At 38.1% G+C, this 6,189-nt stretch overlaps 2 non-coding genes across 2 annotated transcripts; both read left to right on the top strand.

The window, feature by feature from the left end:
• Positions 1–1,161: 1,161 nt before the first annotated feature.
• Positions 1,162–1,234, top strand: TRNAF-GAA (transfer RNA phenylalanine (anticodon GAA)). Its single transcript has one exon. It is a non-coding gene; the product is annotated as a tRNA-Phe (tRNA).
• Positions 1,235–5,810: 4,576 nt separating this feature from the next.
• TRNAF-GAA (transfer RNA phenylalanine (anticodon GAA)) lies at positions 5,811–5,883 on the top strand. Its single transcript has one exon. It is a non-coding gene; the product is annotated as a tRNA-Phe (tRNA).
• The last annotated feature ends 306 nt before the right edge of the window (positions 5,884–6,189 follow it).

Genomic DNA, 6,189 nt, shown 5'->3' with positions numbered 1-6,189 from the left:
CCGAAATAGCTAAGTTGGGAGAGCGTTAGACTGAAGATCTAAAGGTCCCTGGTTCAATCCCGGGTTTCGGCACAGTTGAGAGGTTCCTTGCTTCTAACAAAATAGGTCTTGGAATCAGCTGTAGTACTTTTTTCTCTATCAACATTTTTATCAACTGATCTACAAAATGATCAATTCAACATAGACTTTGCTTTCTGTCCTCCTTTTAAACTTTCTTCCACCTATCTTGCCTTCAGGTTGGACTATGAATGTTTTCCATTTCGTCCTTTTTTGTAAAGTAAACTCTTGTCTGCATCACATTCCACTTCCCCTTGAACACAGATGTCAGTAGTCAGATGACATTGCTTACCTACTCATGCCAAATATATCTGGGTAATATAGTGCTAGTCCATTCAGAGTTAAAAAAACAACTACCTAACCTGGATCCCAAAAATGCTATTTACCCATTGCACCAGTTAACTGAAGAATGATACAGGACTCCTTAAAACATATCTCTACCATATGAGGTTAAAAATCCAGGTCCTGCATCTATTTTGTTAAATGGTTCAAATTAAAGTATGAAGACCCCAGCTATCAGAAGGCCGAAATAGCTCAGTTGGGAGAGCGTTAGACTGAAGATCTAAAGGTCCCTGGTTCAATCCTGGGTTTCTGCACAGTTGAGAGGTTCCTTGCTTCTAACAAAATAGGTCTTGGAATCAGCTGTAGTACTTTTTTCTCTATTAACATTTTTATCAACTGATCTACAAAATGATCAATTCAACATAGACTTTGCTTTCTGTCCTCCTTTTAAACTTTCTTCCACCTATCTTGCCTTCAGGTTTGACTATGAATGTTTTCCATTTCGTCCTTTTTTGTAAAGTAAACTCTTGTCTGCCTCACATTCCACTTCCCCTTGAACACAGATGTCAGTAGTCAGATGACATTGCTTACCTACTCATGCCAAATATATCTGGGTAATATAGTGCTAGTCCATTCAGAGTTAAAAAAACAACTACCTAACCTGGATCCCAAAAATGCTATTTACCCATTGCACCAGTTAACTGGGGAATGATACAGGACTCCTTAAAACATATCTCTACCATATGAGGTTAAAAATCCAGGTCCTGCATCTATTTTGTTAAATGGTTCAAATTAAAGTATGAAGACCCCAACTATCAGAAGGCCGAAATAGCTCAGTTGGGAGAGCGTTAGACTGAAGATCTAAAGGTCCCTGGTTCAATCCCGGGTTTTGGCACAGTTGAGAGGTTCCTTGCTTCTAACAAAATAGGTCTTGGAATCAGCTGTAGTACTATTTCTCTATTCATCAAATTTTTTCCAACTGATCTACAACACAATCAATTTAACATAGACTTTGCTTTATGTACTCCTTCTAAACTTGCTTCCACCTCTCTTACCTTCAGGTTTGACAATGAATATTTCCCATTTCATGCTTTTTTGTAAAGTAAACTCTTGTCTGCATTACCTTCCACTTCCCCTTGAACACAGATGTCAGTAGTCAGATGACATTGCTTACCTACTCATGCCAAATATATCTGGGTAATATAGTGCTAGTCCATTCAGAGTTAAAAAAACAACTACCTAACCTGGATCCAAAAAATGCTATTTACCCATTGTACCAGTTAATTGCGGAATGATACAGGACTCCTTAAAACATATCTCTACCATATGAGGTTAAAAATCCAGGTCCTGCATCTATTTTGTTAAATGGTTTAAATTAAAGTATGAAGACCACAGCTATAAGCAGGCCAAAATAGCTCAGTTGGGAGAGCGTTAGACTGAAGATCTAAAGGTCCCTGGTTCAATCCCGGGCTTCGGCACAGTTGAGAGGTTCCTTGCTTCTAACAAAATAGGTCTTGGAATCAGCTGTAGTCCTTTTTCTCTATTCATCAAATTTTTTCCAACTGATCTACAACACAATCAATTTAACATAGACTTTGCTTTATGTCCTCCTTCTAAACTTGCTTCCACCTCTCTTACCTTCAGGTTTGACAATGAATATTTCCCATTTCATGCTTTTTTGTAAAGTAAACTCTTGTCTGCATTACCTTCCACCTCCCCTTGAATACAGATGTCAGTAGTCAGATGACATTGCTTACCTACTCATGCCAAATATATCTGGGTAATATAGTGCTAGTCCATTCAGAGTTAAAAAAACAACTACCTAACCTGGATCCCAAAACTGCTATTTGCCCATTGCACCAATTAATTGCGGAATGATACAGGACTCCTTAAAACATATCTCTACCATATGAGGTTAAAAATCCAGGTCCTGCATCTATTTTGTTAAATGGTTTAAATTAAAGTATGAAGACCACAGCTATAAGCAGGCCGAAATAGCTCAGTTGGGAGAGCGTTAGACTGAAGATCTAAAGGTCCCTGGTTCAATCCTGGGTTTCGGCACAGTTGAGAGGTTCCTTGCTTCTAACAAAATAGGTCTTGGAATCAGCTGTAGTACTTTTTCTCTATTCATCAAATTTTTTCCAACTGATCTACAACACAATCAATTTAACATAGACTTTGCTTTATGTCCTCCTTCTGAACTTGCTTCCACCTCTCTTACCTTCAGGTTTGACAATGAATATTTCCCATTTCATGCTTTTTTGTAAAGTAAACTCTTGTCTGCATTACCTTCCACCTCCCCTTGAATACAGATGTCAGTAGTCAGATGACATTGCTTACCTACTCATGCCAAATATATCTGGGTAATATAGTGCTAGTCCATTCAGAGTTAAAAAAACAACTACCTAACCTGGATCCCAAAACTGCTATTTGCCCATTGCACCAGTTAATTGCGGAATGATACAGGACTCCTTAAAACATATCTCTACCATATGAGGTTAAAAATCCAGGTCCTGCATGTATTTTGTTAAATGGTTTAAATTAAAGTATGAAGACCACAGCTATAAGCAGGCCGCAATAGCTCAGTTGGGAGAGCGTTAGACTGAAGATCTAAAGGTCCCTGGTTCAATCCAGGGTTTCGGCACAGTTGAGAGAATCCTTGCTTCTAACAAAATAGGTCTTGGAATCAGCTGTAGTACTTTTTTCTCTATCAACATTTTTATCAACTGATCTACAAAATGATCAATTCAACATAGACTTTGATTTATGTCCTCCTTCTAAACTTGCTTCCACCTCTCTTACCTTCAGGTTTGACAATGAATATTTCCCATTTCATGCTTTTTTGTAAAGTAAACTCTTGGCTGCATTACCTTCCACTTCCCCTTGAACACAGATGTCAGTAGTCAGATGACATTGCTTACCTACTCATGCCAAATATATCTGGGTAATATAGTGCTAGTCCATTCAGAGTTAAAAAAACAACTACCTAACCTGGATCCCAAAAATGCTATTTACCCATTGCACCAGTTAATTGCGGAATGATACAGGACTCCTTAAAACATATCTCACCATATGAGGTTAAAAATCCAGGTCCTGCATCTATTTTGTTAAATGGTTTAAATTAAAGTATGTAGACCACAGCTATAAGCAGGCCAAAATAGCTAAGCTGGGAGAGCGTTAGACTAAAGGTCCCTGGTTCAATCCCGGGTTTCGGCACAGTTGAGAGGTTCCTTGCTTCTAACAATATAGGTCTTGGAATCAGCTGTAGTACTTTTTTCTCTATCAACATTTTTATCAACTGATCTACAAAATGATCAATTCAACATAGACTTTGCTTTCTGTCCTCCTTTTAAACTTTCTTCCACCTATCTTGCCTTCAGGTTTGACTATGAATGTTTTCCATTTCGTCCTTTTTTGTAAAGTAAACTCTTGTCTGCATCACATTCCACTTCCACTTGAACACAGATGTCAGTAGTCAGATGACATTGCTTACCTACTCATGCCAAATATATCTGGGTAATATAGTGCTAGTCCATTCAGAGTTAAAAAAACAACTACCTAACCTGGATCCCAAAAATGCTATTTACCCATTGCACCAGTTAACTGGGGAATGATACAGGACTCCTTAAAACATATCTCTACCATATGAGGTTAAAAATCCAGGTCCTGCATCTATTTTGTTAAATGGTTCAAATTAAAGTATGAAGACCCCAGCTATCAGAAGGCCGAAATAGCTCAGTTGGCCGAGCGTTAGACTGAAGATCTAAAGGTCCCTGGTTCAATCCCGGGTTTCGGCATAGTTGAGAAGTTCCTTGCTTCAAACAAAATAGGTCTAGGGATCAGCTGTAGTTCTTTTTCTCTATTCCTCAAATTTTTTCCAACTGATCTACAACACAATCAATTTAACATAGACTTTGCTTTATGTCCTCCTTCTAAACTTGCTTCCACCTCTCTTACCTTCAGGTTTGACAATGAATATTTCCCATTTCATGCTTTTTTGTAAAGTAAACTCTTGTCTGCATTACCTTCCACTTCCCCTTGAACACAGATGTCAGTAGTCAGATGACATTGCTTACCTACTCATGCCAAATATATCTGGGTAATATAGTGCTAGTCCATTCAGAGTTAAAAAAACAACTACCTAACCTGGATCCAAAAAATTTTATTTACCCATTGCACCAGTTAATTGCGGAATGATACAGGACTCCTTAAAACATATCTCTACCATATGAGGTTAAAAATCCAGGTCCTGCATCTATTTTGTTAAATGGTTTAAATTAAAGTATGAAGACCACAGCTATAAGCAGGACGAAATAGCTCAGTTGGGAGAGCGTTAGACTGAAGATCTAAAGGTCCCTGGTTCAATCCTGGGTTTCGGCACAGTTGAGAGGTTCCTTGCTTCTAACAAAATAGGTCTTAGAATCAGCTGTAGTACTTTTTCTCTATTCATAAAATTTTTTCCAACTGATCTACAACACAATCAATTTAACATAGACTTTGCTTTATGTCCTCCTTCTAAACTTGCTTCCACCTCTCTTACCTTCAGGTTTGACAATGAATATTTCCCATTTCATGCTTTTTTGTAAAGTAAACTCTTGTCTGCATTACCTTCCACCTCCCCTTGAATACAGATGTCAGTAGTCAGATGACATTGCTTACCTACTCATGCCAAATATATCTGGGTAATATAGTGCTAGTCCATTCAGAGTTAAAAAAACAACTACCTAACCTGGATCCCAAAACTGCTATTTGCCCATTGCACCAGTTAATTGCGGAATGATACAGGACTCCTTAAAACATATCTCTACCATATGAGGTTAAAAATCCAGGTCCTGCATCTATTTTGTTAAATGGTTTCAATTAAAGTATGAAGACCACAGCTATAAGCAGGCCGCAATAGCTCAGTTGGGAGAGCGTTAGACTGAAGATCTAAAGGTCCCTGGTTCAATCCCGGGTTTTGGCACAGTTGAGAGGTTCCTTGCTTCTAACAAAATAGGTCTTGGAATCAGCTGTAGTACTTTTTTCTCTATCAACATTTTTATCAACTGATCTACAAAATGATCAATTCAATATTGACTTTGGTTTCTGTCCTCCTTTTAAACTTTCTTCCACCTATCTTGCCTTCAGGTTTGACAATGAATGTTTCCCATTTCGTCCTTTTTTGTAAAGTAAACTCTTGTCTGCATCACATTCCACTTCCCCTTGAACACAGATGTCAGTAGTCAGATGACATTGCTTACCTACTCATGCCAAATATATCTAGGTAATATAGTGCTAGTCCCTTCAGAGTTAAAAAAACAACTACCTAACCTGGATCCCAAAAATGCTATTTACCCATTGCACCAGTTAACTGGGGAATGATACAGGACTCCTTAAAACATATCTCTACCATATGAGGTTAAAAATCCAGGTCCTGCATCTATTTTGTTAAATGGTTCAAATTAAAGTATGAAGACCCCAGCTATCAGAAGGCCAAAATAGCTCAGTTGGGAGAGCGTTAGACTGAAGATCTAAAGGTCCCTGGTTCAATCCCGGGTTTTGGCACAGTTGAGAGGTTCCTTGCTTCTAACAAAATAGGCCATGGAATCAGCTGTAGTACTTTTTCTCTATTCATCAAATTTTTTCCAACTGATCTACAACACAATCAATTTAACATAGACTTTGCTTTATATCCTCCTTCTAAACTTGCTTCCACCTCTCTTACCTTCAGGTTTGACAATGAATATTTCCCATTTCATGCTTTTTTGTAAAGTAAACTCTTGTCTGCATTACCTTCCACTTCCCCTTGAACACAGATGTCAGTAGTCAGATGACATTGCTTACCTACTCATGCCAAATATATCTGGGTAA

Source organism: Lissotriton vulgaris, chromosome 8 (assembly GCF_964263255.1).
Source record: "Lissotriton vulgaris chromosome 8, aLisVul1.2, whole genome shotgun sequence".
Taxonomy (NCBI): domain Eukaryota; kingdom Metazoa; phylum Chordata; class Amphibia; order Caudata; family Salamandridae; genus Lissotriton; species Lissotriton vulgaris.
The sequence above is the reverse complement of the archived record's forward strand: the minus strand, read 5'-3'. Positions and strand labels throughout refer to the sequence as shown.